The sequence below is a fragment of the Phacochoerus africanus genome, chromosome 7, assembly GCF_016906955.1.
Source record: "Phacochoerus africanus isolate WHEZ1 chromosome 7, ROS_Pafr_v1, whole genome shotgun sequence".
Lineage (NCBI taxonomy): Eukaryota > Metazoa > Chordata > Mammalia > Artiodactyla > Suidae > Phacochoerus > Phacochoerus africanus.
Window position 1 is genome coordinate 8,386,401 of NC_062550.1, and position 15,632 is coordinate 8,402,032.

Below are 15,632 nucleotides of genomic sequence, written 5' to 3' on the forward strand. Positions count from 1 at the left end.
AACACATTGAAGGCGTCTAGCTGACTGATGGAGGGGTCAATGCCCCAAATGCTCTAACTTTCTTTTCCAACAGTTACCAAGTCTTACTCAACTTTTATATGTCATCCAGCAGCCTTTTAAACTCTACAATCATATAATAGAGTAATAATTTACTTTTAGAGAGCATGTCACAGTTTACAAATGGCTTTTTTTTAATACACATTATTACATTTGATCCATCTAACAGCCCTGTGACACCACAGGCCCATCTACACAAGCTATTTCCCTTTGAAAGGAACTATTAGTTATAGAAACTACTAGCTATAGAAATCAGAAAAAATTTCCACTGGCAGCTTGATTGTGTTAGAAGCACAAGTCAGGATAAAGTCAGTAATTTGGGAGAAATGAAAGGAGGGGTCCCGAGAGAGACAGAGATTGGGAGTCGCGGGAGGATGATGAGATTGTGGCTTTGAAGATGGAGGAGGCTAGTGTGCAGTGGAAAGCTGAGGATGCTGTGAGGGGGTGGCGGTCCAGCAAGCCCATGGCCAACACTCGTTCAACCATGGGAGGGCTTGGTGTCTCTCTTGAGCAGTGCCATGTGAAACACAATTTAAATTCTAAAATGGTGGCTTTTAACATGGGTATAGAATAAAATAAATATTTTTACAATATTTTCTCATTGTACACATCTGTGTTCTCTCTCATTCCACGACATCCCCTTCTACCAAAACTTTGATAAACTGCTTTTCCATGCACCGGGCTGAAATGTTGCACTTTTGCAACTATGGCAGAGAAGCAAACACAACCAGCACATGGTGATTGTCGTGACCTAGCTGGAATAAATCTTACTGGCGTAGGATGCGTCAGCATATCCATTTAGCCTGCTGCAGATCAGTTTACTTTTCGACTTAGAGACATGATATGAAATGGAATTAATCCAGTTGCAGCAAAGTGAGTGCATTCAGTTGAATAAATCCCTTCATGTGGAAAAGAACTTTGTTTTGCAGCTCATTTGAAAGAAAATCCGCATGGCAGTACAATGCCTTCTCTGGAACTGAACAAATGCATTTATCCCAGTTTGATTTACAGCTAAATTCCCATCAGAGCTACTTTATATGATAGTGCCTTCTAGTGTCCTTAGGCAAGGGTCACAGTGAAAGCATTTGCAGGACAGACAACTGAAATGTTACAACAGAACTTAGCCTAAGGACTATTGTTCTAACTAGATGATGAGCTTGGCAAAGATGGACAACTCCTTGGAGAGAAATGAGACAAATAAAAACCAATAGGAGCATGTGTTTCCTCTCAGGTTCCCCTTTTTTCTATGGCCAAAAGGGCCATCTACACACAGTGTATATTTAATAAACACATTTTGGTGGTGACTATCGCAAGCAGGCAAGACTTGGAGAGGGTCCAGAGTAACAAAGGGAAGAGGTCAGACAGAGACTCTTAGGTGACATACTAATGGAATTGAGATGCTTCAGCCTAGAGAAGGGAAGGCGGGGTTGGGCGGCTGTGAAGGTAGTTGGTTTTATTTGCTGTTGCTGAATGCTAGAAAGCACTTTGTCCTCAGGGTAGGATGAAAGACGGTCGACTTAACATCCGGTAAGGTGACAGAGGGTTAGGAATTTGGAAGCAGTTTTGATTTTGATGGATTATAAGACATCAACACTGGTCTTGAAGAAATCTTTCTTTGGAAATTTTACAGTTGATGAGCAGGCCACCTTTCTGAAATGATTTCCATGCCGTGCAGTAGAGAAATGACTCGGAGGACCTCTCGAGTTCTACTCCAGTTCGTACCCTGTGATTTTGCAGCAGCCCATGTAAGCAGCAGACTTGCTTCTTGCCCACTTTCTCTGTAGCTAGAAGCACTTAACCTCTTCCGGAAAGTCAACCATATTGTACACCCAGCACTAAGCCTTTTCTCGGTTGGGAGGGATTGAAGGTGCTCACTCTAGCTCAGCCAACTGTGCCTCAGATCACCCGCTCCTGCTGGCCTGACTCTGAGGTGTCCCGGTTCTAGCAAGTGGGATTCTGCCTTGCACCAAAGTCCACATCTTACTTGATTTACCTGAAATCCACTCATGTCTGCCTATGCTAACACCAGAAATCCTTTCTTGCCTCCCAGGTCTACTGCGATTTTGAGATTACACCTCATATCCAGTCTAGGACTGAAGCTCTGTTTCTTTCCAGCCCACACCACCCCCCGGGGGTGCTCATACCTGGTGTCCAGTCTTGGAACCCAGCTCTATTACTTATAGCTGGCTGTCTGTGCAGAACCCTAGCCACCGTCTCTCCTAGATCTTGCCTCTCACCTGTGCCTGGATTCTCTATTCCCTGTCCCCCCACACCCCGACTGTCATCATTCAGGCCACTGCCAGTCCATTTGCTCTGCACTTGGCGATGTGGTGACACGCCACATGGCTTCAGTTTCCTACATTGTGCTGTAATGTTTGTACATCTGAGTCCTTCTGTACAAACCACATACCTCCACAGCAGGCTTTCTCAGTCTCATTGCTATTGACATGTGGGGCTGGTTAAATCTTTATTGCGGGGCCATCCTGTGCGTTATAGGGTCCTTAGCAGCACTGCTGGGTTCCACCCACCAGATCCTAGTAGCAGCCCCCCCTCCCCCCTGACTTCCAAAGTGTGAAAACCAAAAGTGTCTGCAGACATTGCCAATGTCCCTGATGGGGAGGGACTTTCGAAATTACCCCCTGTTGAGAACTCTTGCTCTCCAAGAACCCAGAAGGCAAGATAATTTTAAAGCCAGTTATAGATAATCTGAGAAGCAGAGTAGATGCCTACAGAATATTTAAATCTGGTAAAAATTTTTTTTTCTTTTTATGGCCACATCTGCAGCACGTGAAAGTCCCTGGGCTAGGGGTTGAATTGGAGCTGCAGCTGAGGCTTATGCCACAGCTTGCAGCTTGTGGCAACGCAGGATTCTTATCCCACCTGGACAGGGCTAGGGCTTGAACCCTCATCCTCATGGATATTAGTTGAGTTCATTTCTGCTGGGCCGCAACTGGAACTCCAGTTTTCAGATTTTATTGTGTAGAAGAATCACCAGAGGAATTTTTTTTTGAAGTTCAGATTCTGATTGGCTAAGTTTGAGGCAGGGTCTGAGATACTTATTTCTAGTGAGAAGTGGGGGAGGGGCTACTTGACTCTTAATGATTACAAGGTCAGAGCACAAGATTCAGATTTGCATTAGAAGGACAGATTAGAAAAATGTGATGTTCCCTGCCCTTCTTCCATAAGGAATGGAACTACTCACAGAGATGTGTTTTGAAATGTGCCATTTCTAATAGCTAGAAATTATGAATATTATACAAGTTACCGGCAAAAACCTGTGAACAGGTAAATTAGTTCAGCATGAATTTTGGTTTTCCAAAAGTCTGATGGAAACCTCAACTTCAAGGTCATTGTAGTTTATTTTATGCAGGAAGAGGCTAGGGGTGAGGATGTGCCTGGGGGAGGGGCTGAGAGGGGAGAATCACTTTATTCTTTTTTTTTTTTGTCTTTTTGTCTTTTTTGTTGTTGTTGTTGTTGCTATTTCTTGGGCCGCTCCCGCGGCATATGGAGGTTCCCAGGTTAGGGGTCGAATCGGAGCTGTAGCCACCGGCCTACGCCAGAGCCACAGCAACTCGGGATCCGAGCTGCGTCTGCAACCTACACCACAGCTCATGGCAACGCCGGATCGTTAACCCACTGAGCAAGGGCAGGGACCGAACCCGCAACCTCATGGTTCCTAGTCGGATTCGTTAACCACTGCGCCACGACGGGAACTCCACTTTATTCTATTTTATTTTATTTTTTGTCTTTTTGCCTTTTCTAGGGCCTTTCCTGTGGCACATGGAGGTTCCCAGGCTAGGGGTCTAATCGGACTGTAGCCGCCGGCCTACCCCACAGCCACAGCAAAGCAGGATCTGAGCCTATACCACAGCTCATGGCAACGCCAGATCCTTAACCCACTGAGCAAGGCCAGGGATTGAACCCTCAACCTCATGGTTCCTAATCGGATTCGTTAACCACTGCGCCACGACAGGAACTCCAAGAATCACTTAATTTTTTTATTTTGAAATTTAAAAAAAATTTTTTTTGTCTTTTTGCCTTTTTCTGGGACCACTCCCGTGGTATATGGAGGTTCCCAGGCTAGGGGTCGAATCGGAGCTGTAGCCACCGGCCTATGCCAGAGCCACAGCAACACGGGATCCGAGCCGCATTTGTGACCTACACCACAGCTCATGGCAATGCCGGATCCTTAACCCACTGAGCAAGGTCAGGGATCGAATCCCGCAACCTCATGGTTCCTAATTGGATTCGTTAGCCACTGAGCCACGATAGGAACTTCCGAGAATCACTTTAAATGGGGCCTTGCAGTGACAGAAATTCATAAACCTTCCTCAAATGGCAGATCATTGTGTGGTGACATTATCCTGACATCACATGATGTTACTACAAATCCAATCAGATAACATAGTTATAGCTTTGAAACGGCTGTAAGAATGCTAATTGTTGTAATGTATAGTGATCAGAGCAATCCAATCTGCTGAAAGCTGCCAAAAGCCTACTCTAAATTTCCCTCCTCACATATAATACCGCCTCTGAGTCGCTTTGACTTAGGGTTTTGCAGACATCTGACTCACTATTGCGTATCCTTAGGAAGGAAAGAGCCCTTCACACTGGTTTCTACTTTACAGTTAGAAAGATTGAGGCTCTGTCTAAAGATGTAGATAATAGGAGTTCCTGTTGTGGCTCAGTGGGAACAAACCCGACTAAGATCCATGAGGATTTGGGTTTGATCCCTGGCCTCGCTCAGTGGGTTAAGGATCCGGCGTTGCTGTGAGTTGTGGTGTATGTATGTCGAAGATGCAACTTGGATCTGGCGTTGCTGTGGCTGTGGGTGTGGGCCAGCAGCTGTAGCTCCGATTCAACCCCTAGCCCAGGAACTTCCATATGCTGCAGGTGTGGCCCTAAAAAGAAAAAAAAAAAAAAGATGTAGATAATAGAACAGGTACAGACTCACAGACTTTGAAAAACTTAGGGTTACCAAAGGGGACAGGTTGGGGGGATGGAGGTGGGAGGGGTGGGAGGGATGGATTGGGGACCTACTGTACAACACAGAGAACGCTACCCAATAATCTGTGATAACCTATGTGGGAGAAGAATCTGAAAGAGAATGGCTACGTGTGTATGTATGACTGAATCACTTTGTTGTACAGCAGAAATGATCACAACCTCGCAAATCAACTATACTTCAGTAAACTTAAAAAAAAAATAGAGATGTAGATAATAAAGTCCTGACCCTTTTGAAGCCTCTTCCAGGGATCCAGTGTTGAGACTAGCTATGCCCTCATGCCAGCGATAAGTATTCCCCTCTGGGAGGGAGAACTGGTGTGCTAGCTCTGAAATATATTACTAGGTTTTTAATCAATTTGATTGAGTATAATAGAGTTAAATGTCTCTACACTTAAACCTCTGTGTCTAGGCTTTTCTGGTTTCGTGTGTGTGTGTGTGTGTGTGTTTTAACATCTATAGTGTAAGTACAGAATAAGGCTGAACTGGCTTTATAGTGGTGCATGGGAACTCAAGGGTATGAGTTGACAACTTCACAATGAGTCAACAGCACCAAAAGGCTAATGCAATCTCGGGCCATATTAATAGAGGTATAGAGTATAGATCAAGGGAGGCAACTACTCCATGGTATTCTGCATTTGTCAGACCACTCCTGGAGAGCTCTGTCTCATTCTGAGCACCATGATTCAGGAGGGGCCTTGAACCAGAGTCCATCAGAAGTGAATACTTAAAAGATGAGTGCATGCAAAACCACATCATTGGAGGAATAGTTAAAAGAACAAAAGGTAATTATGCTTGAAAAAGAAGACTTAGGGGGCTGTGACAAGACATGAAAGAAGAACAAGTTATCTGGGAAAAGCACTTGAGGTATATTTTCCAGTGGCAGAAGTTTAATTTCTAGATCCCCAAATATGCAAAGAGCTTTCTCTACTTTGTCATTTGCAAATAAACAGATCATCAGCAAAGAAACTTCTGTTCCTTCTATGATATCCCTGAAGTGTGCAAACTTGTGGATAAACGTATGCCTCTTTGCCAAGCCATCTCCCTCTGCCTGCAGATACACCTCCTTCAGGAAGCCCTCCCTACAAGGTCCCGCCTTAAGCGACTGACTCACTCTACCTCCTCTTTGGGGGTTTTGCACTGCCATAGCATTTTCTTTTGTTTGTTCTGGTTTCCCTAATAGCTTGTTAGTGCCTTAGGGAAAAGGATCCTATTTTCTTTTTGTTTTTAATACCCTAAGTGTTCTCCATACATCTGGATATCATGAATTAGAGACTGAGGGGATGTCTGCTGATGGCAGCTGCAGACGAATTAAAATAACCAGACAGGTAATCTTTTTATAGTGTCTACATGGCAAAGCATAGCAGCACGTTCTCGTGATAATAACACCTAATTGACCCTTCACTTTATGAAATGATAGGAATTGATAAAGTTGGCTGTGTAGCAAATCTTCCTTTTCTCTATGTCATGCATTTAAAAATAAAAGTTGTGAGTCCATGCTTTTATTTAAGAGGCCCATCTTCCTTGTTTCAAGTCTTGGGACTTGCTCTCCAGCTCGGAGATTCTCTGACTTCACACATTCTCTTTCTTTGTTTATCTGGATATCAACAGGGTACCAAGAGTTGAGTCACAACATCGCATACATCTGGTTTATAAGCTGAACGAATAGTTGATTTAACAATATCAGTCTAAGAAACAGAAATGCCATAAATGAGTTTGTTTAAATGAGAGAGCATCACAGTGTGCATTTTTCAAATGAGATTCCATATTTATATTATATCAAAGGTATCTATCATGTATATCTGATATATACGATATCAAAGGTATGTATGCTTCCTTTGGGGGTAACCATGCATGACTCTTCCCAAGTCTCCTGCATAGTGGGTTAAAGAATGGTATCATTTCACTCAAGGACAGGGATGTGGATGGGGTGACAGAGTCATCATCCACGAAGCTGAGAATAGAATGCAGGACACAGGAGCCAAGTTCATGCTCCGTCACTCTCATCACTGGACAGGATTACCTCCCACAGTCCAGTGACCTGACACGGGACAGAGCAAATTATACACTTCTCTGCAAGAAGCATGATGTAACTCCACTCACCAGCCTGACGTTTAGTTAGAAAATGCCGTGAACAAAAAGACAGGGCCTCCAATTTTCTATCATCAGCTGGTAATCGCAAATAGAGACCGACACCAACCCGCTTACTGAGGTAGCCAGCCTGTCCATGCTAATAGCTCTCGGGTCCTTTAGTCCAAAGGCCAAGAGCAGGGCGCTTCCTGGGATGTGCAGAAGGCCTCCGGTTCTGAGTTTCCACTGTTTGACAGCTGATAGGGACAAACTCCTGGTTTACTGACATAGAGAGTTTGAGAATTTTCTACCTGTTTTATTTTCCCAGAGACCCCCAATTAAACCGGGACTATATCATGGCTATTGTATACTTGGCAGCATGTGCTATGGACGTGTTTCACAAATCTGAAACAAAGGCTAACATACAAATGTGTCCTAATTAAACTGGCCCAAGGATTCTACAAACAGCCCCCAGAGTCATGGGCTTCACCACGTCGTTTCTTGTCTCAGGGCGTCGGTGTTCCATGCTGCGAGCCCTCTCGACTTCACAAGTTCCAAGTACATCTCAGGGACATTAAAGGAAATAACTCTTAATGATAAAAAAATCAGGTGGAAGATTTGTGTCCTTCAAGAGAAATACCTTTTTTTTCAGAGGGACAAATTCTATCAGCCCCCTATAAGTCTAACAGCATCCTTTATGTCCATATTACATGCTGAACTAGCCAAGAGGGATCATTAAATACTGTGGTACATCTGTCTGATGCAGAGCACAGAGTTAGAGCGAAATAGCTGTGAGACAGTCAGCCCGGCAGGAAAATGAGGCAATCAGCAGGAAGACGCACAAGCAGCCTGCAGAAGCACTATTGAGGCTTATAGTTTCTAACAAGACTTGGACATTGAAAAGAAACCCATCTGAACTGGATGCCAGCTCTTGTGACCTATAGGGAAAGGTGAAAGGTCTTGCCATCTGTCACAGGAAAGGCTATTTCCCTCTGCTCTCACCCCAGGGGGACTAGGTGGTTTGCAACAGAGAACAGAAGGGGCTTCAGAGAACATGTGGTCTAACCTCTCACTTGACCAAGAAGGAAACTGAGGTCCAGAGAGGTTACAACGTCAGGTTCAAGGTCATGCAGGTAGTTTCCAGCAGAGCCAGAATTCAGATTCCCAGGAGCTCCATCAAGGGTTCCTGTGTCTCAAAGGCTGTGTCCAGACCAGTGTAGCAGAAGGAGCCCCAGGCTACAATGTACCAGCCTTGGTACTAAGTCTTGGCACACGTTAGTAAAATCACCTTTAGCAAGTTATCTCAACTCGTGAGCTTGGCGTTTCCCACTCTGCAGCATGAGAGGCAAAATATGTGGTCTGCCTACCTCAAAGATCAGAGCCAGATCAAATGAGATAGTGTGTGAAAGCACTTTTTAAAGCTTTATAGGCTCGGGGTTTAAAAAACAAAAAAAAAACAAAAACAAAAAAACTCCAGAGAAAGGACATTTTTCCTCCTGAAGATATACAGGTGGACTTTGGGGGAGGGTGTCCGTGGACCACTAGAAGTTCTGGGTTTAGGTGTGTGTGGACGAGTGCGAAGCATATTTTTTTTTCCCGTGGGAAGAGTTTCCACAGCTTTCATCACCTTTCTAAATGCGTCTCTGAAATCCCTCCCACCTTTAACTTTACCACTGCCGGTAAGAACCTCTGTGCTGTGGATAGCAACATATTTATGATCGACGGAAAGGGTTGCTATGATGTATTAAAATATGAGAATTCTCCTCGATTTAATGTATGGTTAGGATCTTCTTGCTAGGCTTCCTAGTTCAATAATCCACGCTTTTCGAATACCAGTCTATTTGGGGGAGGGCAGCTAATCTGACCGGACATTTTGCTCTATGAAGTGCTAAAAATCTATCACTTAATGATGATGAGTAGAAATGTCAAATTATAAATCAAGCAGGATCTTTCCTACGAGGGTACTTCCCTAGTAATACTTTCTAGTTATTGAAAAAGATTTTTCTTTAAGATCGTATGTAACAAGAGACCTATCTACTTATTATTTACCGAGTTCCTACTGAGTTCCCAGCAGTTTGTTTCTATCTTTTCCCATAAAGCACTAGACAATAGACACAAATCACAACTCATCTGTAGGCTGCTACAGTAAGCCGGTGGTTCTGGAAGGCTGAGAGGTGTGGAGAAAAACAAGTGGAAAAAGGATTATTCATGACCAATTGGCCCATTAGCCTGCTTTTCATTAAAATACATAAAAAGGCAGAACCAATTTAGCTATGACTGTGTTGGAACTGCATAAAAACATTATTAATGTTGAAATTTTTTTCTCTCATCTATTTTTAGTTCTCTTTAGAAAATTACACTTGAGAGCTCTCTGTAAGGGCAGTTGAAGGAGTGCCTGGGAGAGCCCTGGAACTCTTTTTTAATGCGAATGAAGGAGTAGGGACGAATACCTGGTTTGTGAGGCCTTTTCTGTGTATGGTTAGATGTTTCTCAGAAGCAGGAGACCGACTTACAAAATGTCTGAGCGAGGGAAATAACCAATAACCTGGGAAGTTACCTCCTAACAAGACCCATCCATCGTCCCACCAGGAAATCCAGGGTAGTCTTTTATAAACCTGACAATGGTTATACTCTTGTGTTTTAGTGGTAAAATCTTACACAGCACAGTAATGTGAAACACGAGAGGGATTTTTTTTCCCCCCTGACTATATCAAAATATCATCTTCTGCCCCAAGGCTCTGAAGAATCATAACTCCTCTCTTGTATTATTCTTTTCAGGTTTTTTTCCCTCCTATTCCTTCATAGTTCTGATTTTTCACTCTGAGAATTCTCTCTTATGTTTAAAATTTCTTATACAGAGCCTTAAGCTATACACAAGCAATAAGTATTTTCATCTATGCTTCATAGCGTGTTATTATTCAGAGGAAGAAAACCTTTGAAATATATTTTGGTAGCAAAGCACCAAGATTTTCAATAACTTAAAACAACTTAAAATTTGAGTGATGGTAGAATGAGGTGAGCGGGGCCCTATAGCTGATTGCGTGTGTGTGTGTGTTTTAGGGACGCACCTGCAACATATGGAAGTTCCCAGGCTAGGTGCTGAATCAGAGCTGTAGCCTCTGGCCTACACCACAGCCACAGCAATGCCAGATCTGAGCCCCTGAGTCTTCAACCCACACCACAGCTTATGGCAACGACGGGTCCCCAACCCACTGAGGATTAAACCCGTGTGCTCATGGATATTAGTCAGGTTCGTTACCAGCCAGCCATGACAGGAACTCCTGTAACTGACTTCTATTCAGTTCCATTTTCATCCCTTCTCATTGCATGTGCCAGTAGCCTTCAGAAAGAATACTCTGGAATCAGACTGCCTGGGTTCAAAACTAGTCTCTACCACATACTGGTTAAGTGATGCTGTGCAAATTCCTTCCCCTCTATGTATCTCAGTTTCCTCCCTTACAAAAGAAGGGTAATAGCCTTTGCATCACTGTGTCATTATGAGAAGCAAAGGAGTTAACACCTGCAAAGTACTTGGCAAAGAATAATAACAGGCACTGTTGTAGAAACTTCACTTGTGTAAGTTATTCAATCTTCCAAACTGATAGTACCATTATTACTCTCATTTTATAGCTTAAAAAGCCAAGGCACAGATATCATGTCCCAGTTAGCCTAGTCAGTAACTGAAGGATTGGCCTCAAATCCAGACCACCTGGCTCCACAGCTAGCACTCAGTAAATGCTGCCTGTTATTATTATAATCATCTTCATCGTCAGCATCACTACTGTTGTTATTATCTGAACTTAAGCATTCAATAAACATCTGTAATTGCTGCTGGTAATGATAAATGTATATGCTGTCCTTCTTCAAGGTGTACTAAAAATGTGTATGACTCCCAAAAGAATAATTGATTTAGGCAAGGATTATCACCTAAAGACACTGAGCAAAGTTAGTGAAATGGGAGATTTCCACAGAGCCGAAGTGTCATCCCATCAGATTACTCGTTAACTGCAGAGGGGGAAAAATATGCCAGAAGGATCCCTGGAGTGAGATCACTACCTGAAGCCATGATCAAACTGAGCATCACAAATAGCCTGGCACTACTCCTGAGATGCAAGATGCAGCACCTTGTAAAATACGGTCAGGTGAAATCTAATCAATGCTTTAGTTCTAACTTGGACTTTAAAGGAAATACAGGGGATAGAGGAACAAACTAAATGACAGCAAGAGGCAACAACCAATCCAGAATACAGAACATTCTGCAAGATGCTGCCTAACCTTTTAAAAAGAATCTGATGTTGAATTTTTTAAAAAAGCATAAAACCCTAATGCAAAAATGCTTTTTTCTTTTTAAAAATTGGATCCTAGGGTTTTTTTTTTTAAAGGTATGGAAGACATTTGGGGGATGAATGGGTAAGGTAAGATATGGTCTAGCTATTACATGACATTAATGAATTACTGTTCATTTTTAGATACAACAATGGCAGATGGTGTTGCAGTTATGTTGGAGAATGTTCTTATTCTTCCATATGTACGGAATGATATAGGGCCAAAGTATCATCTTGTGTGCAATCTACACATAGTTGAGAAAGAAATACATATAGATGGAATAAATATGCCAAAAAGTTAGCAATTGTTGAACCTGGGAGGTGAGTGTAGGGGTAGTCACTGCACAAATATTTCAACTTTTCTTTCTGTTTGGACATTCTTTTCACTTCCTTCAGGAGATTCATGTCTCACATCTTCTTTGGAGGACATGTAAGACTTTACTCCTCACATACTTCATAGTATTTTCTTTTAATTCTCTAAAATGTTTGCTGCGAATGCATTTTTTTTTTTTTTAAAAACCACTTACTGAATTCCTGTTGGCACAAATGTATTGAAACCTAATACAGTATTAACATCATTGAAGGGAACTCAGTGTCTAACACAAGGCCCAACACCTATTAAAGGCACAATTAGTGTTTATAAATGTTTGTTAAATGAGGCTGTATTTTCTTAAGAATTGTAAAAGAGAAAAAAAAAAAAAAATAACCCCCCCCCTCCAAAAAAAAACCTAAGACAGAGGCATGAGGTTGTGTTGTTCCTTTAAAGATCAAGATGGGCTGGGCAAGTTCTTGAGGTGGACAAATGAGGACCAATCAACCCCATCCTTTGATTTAAATAAGTTAGGTCATAAAGATTCTTGATCAAGTTTTGAGTTTGTTTTATGAGGGCACAAAAATGAAGCCTCTGTCCCTAGGACTGATCCAGTAGCAGTACTGTTACTTGTTTAAGAAATCCCGATGGAAACACATTTTTGAAAACTGTAGACTTTTCTGAACCAGGAAACGAAGCAAGGTCTGCTCAAGTTCAGGCATGAGCTTTACAAGCCACCAGCACCTGCAGGTGTTATCCTCTGAGAATCAATAACTATGTGGGGACTAGGCTCATTTTCAGCTCTTCCAGAAGGCGAGGTCTCTAAAAAGGATGGCTTCGGGCAGTGAGCTCTATTTTGTGTAAGAGGTGGGAAGAAAATGATCAAGAGTCAAAAATAATTAATATCGATATTACCCTACATTTTTATAGTGCCTTCTTCCTGAGGCACTTCGTGTCTGTTAACTCATTTATTCTTACAATGTCCCCATGAGACAGATGTAGAACAATTGAAATTTAAGAAAAAAATAAAGGAGATTTTCATCAGGGCCTAAGATACGGAAGACATTCAAAAGGATATTATATTAGCAATAGAGATAATTCTTCATTTTGAACAAATCGATCACCTCCTTCCCCTCTGCTTCAGGAAAGTCATTTTAGAAAGATGAAATCTATCACAATTTAGGGAGAATAAGATCACAGTTTACGACGTGGGAGACACTCCAAGTTCAATCTAGAAAGAGAGTGTTATTCAGTGATACAGGGCTGTCTTTCCTTTACCAAAAAAACAAAGTACTCAAAAAGGGTACAAATTATAATTTTAAAAACTTGAAATTTAAATGCACTTGGATGGCTCTCAATTTGCATAGTGCCCTTTATCTAATAGTGGATCCTTTTGTAAAGAGGATCACTTTAAAATTATTTTATAAATGCGACATTTTATAAACAGTACTGGGTTGTTAAGGCAGAGGATACTTATACTAAATGCTCTTTCTGAAATTAAAAATAAGAAAAAAAAAAAGAAAGAAAGAAAGAAAGAAAAGAGGACCCACTAAAGACCTAACAGGTCTATGATAAATGTAGCTGTAGAGGATGAAACCTTTTTCTGCCTGAGTTTTCCCACCCTCAAATGACAGGATAAGAGCCAATGTAATCTTTTCTATTGGATTTTGGGATCCTAAGCATTTTCTCCTCCTTGTAATTCATCTGGGGATGTTGATTTTCAGTAATGTGCAAATGGAGTTCCTGATACATTATTAACACAGCCTAATTCCAGGTATGCCATCACTGTTATTTTTAAGTCAGTTCAATCTTTGGTTGGTGTATTCAGTCCTCAGGTTCAGGGGTAGGTGGGTCAGAGAATGTCAAAGAGTTGGGTTCAGATTCAACGCCTGAATGGGAGACAGTCTTAGGGACAGAGTGGACACAGTTACTACAAAGACAAAGATAGATAATACACTCTCCAAACCTATTTCAACCTATGAACGTGTTCTATTTCAACGTATTCTCTCTGTAAAGGAACCCAGCCGGTGTTCTGTGCTGAGGCGACATAAATGCTAATAGAAGTAGAGACGCGAGCGCCGAGAGAAATCCTGTGTTCATTCATTGCAGTTCAGCCCTTTACCCCCCACTCCTCATCCCAATTCCGAATAACTGCTGACACTGGTGAAGTGGAAGGTCACCCCTGTAATCCCAGGGCTCACAGTCTTTCCCTGAGATGGCTCAGAGGCCAATGAGTGGAGTTTTCCGTGCAGTGGGCTGGGGAAAGGAAAGAACCAGTCTTCTCCTGGTTCATTAGCTAGAAGTCGAATCCTATCACCACAAACACCGTTACTACAAAAGATTTAGAGATCTTAGCTGATGGACCCAAAGGTAAAAACAATATTTACACAGCCCATGGGGATTCGTTTTAATCAGATTTGACTCCAAGAGAACCTTCTGCAAATGATAAACCCGCCCAAGCTCCCTCGAGCTGTGTGGCCTGATGTTGCATAAGGACATACCTTTCAGAAGAGAAGAGGCTTTGCCACCGAGTGATTAGAATCCTCTCTTGCAAGAAGGAAGATGAATTTCAACATCAAGATTACTGCCTTTTGCAGAGGGCAAACCCGCCTTGTGCTGCCTTCCAGGTCTCACACCGAACCAGGGCATAGGCTCACAGGTCCATTAATAGAACCTCCTCCCCTGGCTCTCTCCTCCCTCCTCCAAGCTCCCCCAGTCAGCCCTGCAGTCTGTATGCAAACCACACAGGAACTAGCAGATACGGGGCTTCTGAGGGTTGGGCGTGAGCCTTAGATTATGTGGTTTTGTTTTCTTGGGGCCAGAGTTGAACAAAAATGCAGGAGGTTCACTGAAACACTTTTGCTTCTTTATGCTTGGTTTCAGTTTTAACAAGTTCACCCCGAAAGATTATGTTCACATAAGAAAATTTCTAATCTTCAGGATGGTCTCTCAGGGAGCTGCTGTTGGTCTTAAGTAAAATGCATTTTCTTGGAGTCTATCCAAGCGTCCAGAGAAACATCGGGACTTCTTAGTCAATATTACCCTGGATCATCCACAATGTTAAAATCTCAGAGAAAATGCTTTCTTGGTGCACTCAGCCCATAATATTACACTTAGCTTGTAACTTTACACTTAACAAAACAAACAAAAAATCCAAAAAAACCAAAAAAAAAAAAAAAGAAAGAAAGAAAGAAAGAGACGCTCTGAGGCAGGATGTATTCTAACCTCAGTTTTGCCATAGTCAGGTGGGAGCTGGGGGCTGGTTACTTCGATTTGGAGGATCTCATTTTCTTCTGAATAGGTTGGACTAAAACATTTATGGGATTTTAAAATTATTCACTGACCTAACGTTTTTGTCACTTTCAACTTCCTTAGTTCTTACCTTCAAGTTCAGAGTCACCCTCTTCTCAAGCTCCTTCCTCCCATACCAAGTGTAACTTGTGAAGGCTTCTTCCTCCGTCTTTGCTCTTGTTAGAAAATGGATTGCCAACGTTGCATCTTTTGCACAAAATTAGAGACACTGCTACTTGCTTTAAGTGACACTGTTCAGAGTTGGGGGACCAGACCTAAGATAAAGAGGGAAACGCTGGCTCTCAAAATTAAACTTATTTGACATCGTAAACTGGTCTCTCTTTACCCCCTTTATACGTAAACTTTGCTCAAGATCTACTTTTTAAAAATTTTATTTATTTATTTAGATTTTTTACTTCTTTGGGGGGAATTTCTCCTTGGTTAGGACCACTCAACATTTTTATTAAAAGAGAAAAGAAAAATCTGGCGTGGAGTCATTAAGGTACCTCAGTCATAGTAGGCATTCAGGAAATTATTGGTTGACTGGCTTAAAGGAAGTAATTTTCTCCTCTTCA

General features: G+C 42.2%; 1 protein-coding gene across 1 annotated transcript in view; it reads right to left on the reverse strand.

Moving 5' to 3' along the window:
* Positions 1 to 14,500, reverse strand: part of GRAP2 (GRB2 related adaptor protein 2) — a 69,019-nt gene extending 54,519 nt beyond the window's left edge. The window contains exon 1 of the mRNA XM_047786198.1: positions 14,268 to 14,500. The gene's annotated coding sequence lies outside the window, so the exon portion shown is untranslated. The remainder of the gene's footprint in view (positions 1 to 14,267) is intronic.
* Between the last annotated feature and the right edge of the window lie 1,132 nt (positions 14,501 to 15,632).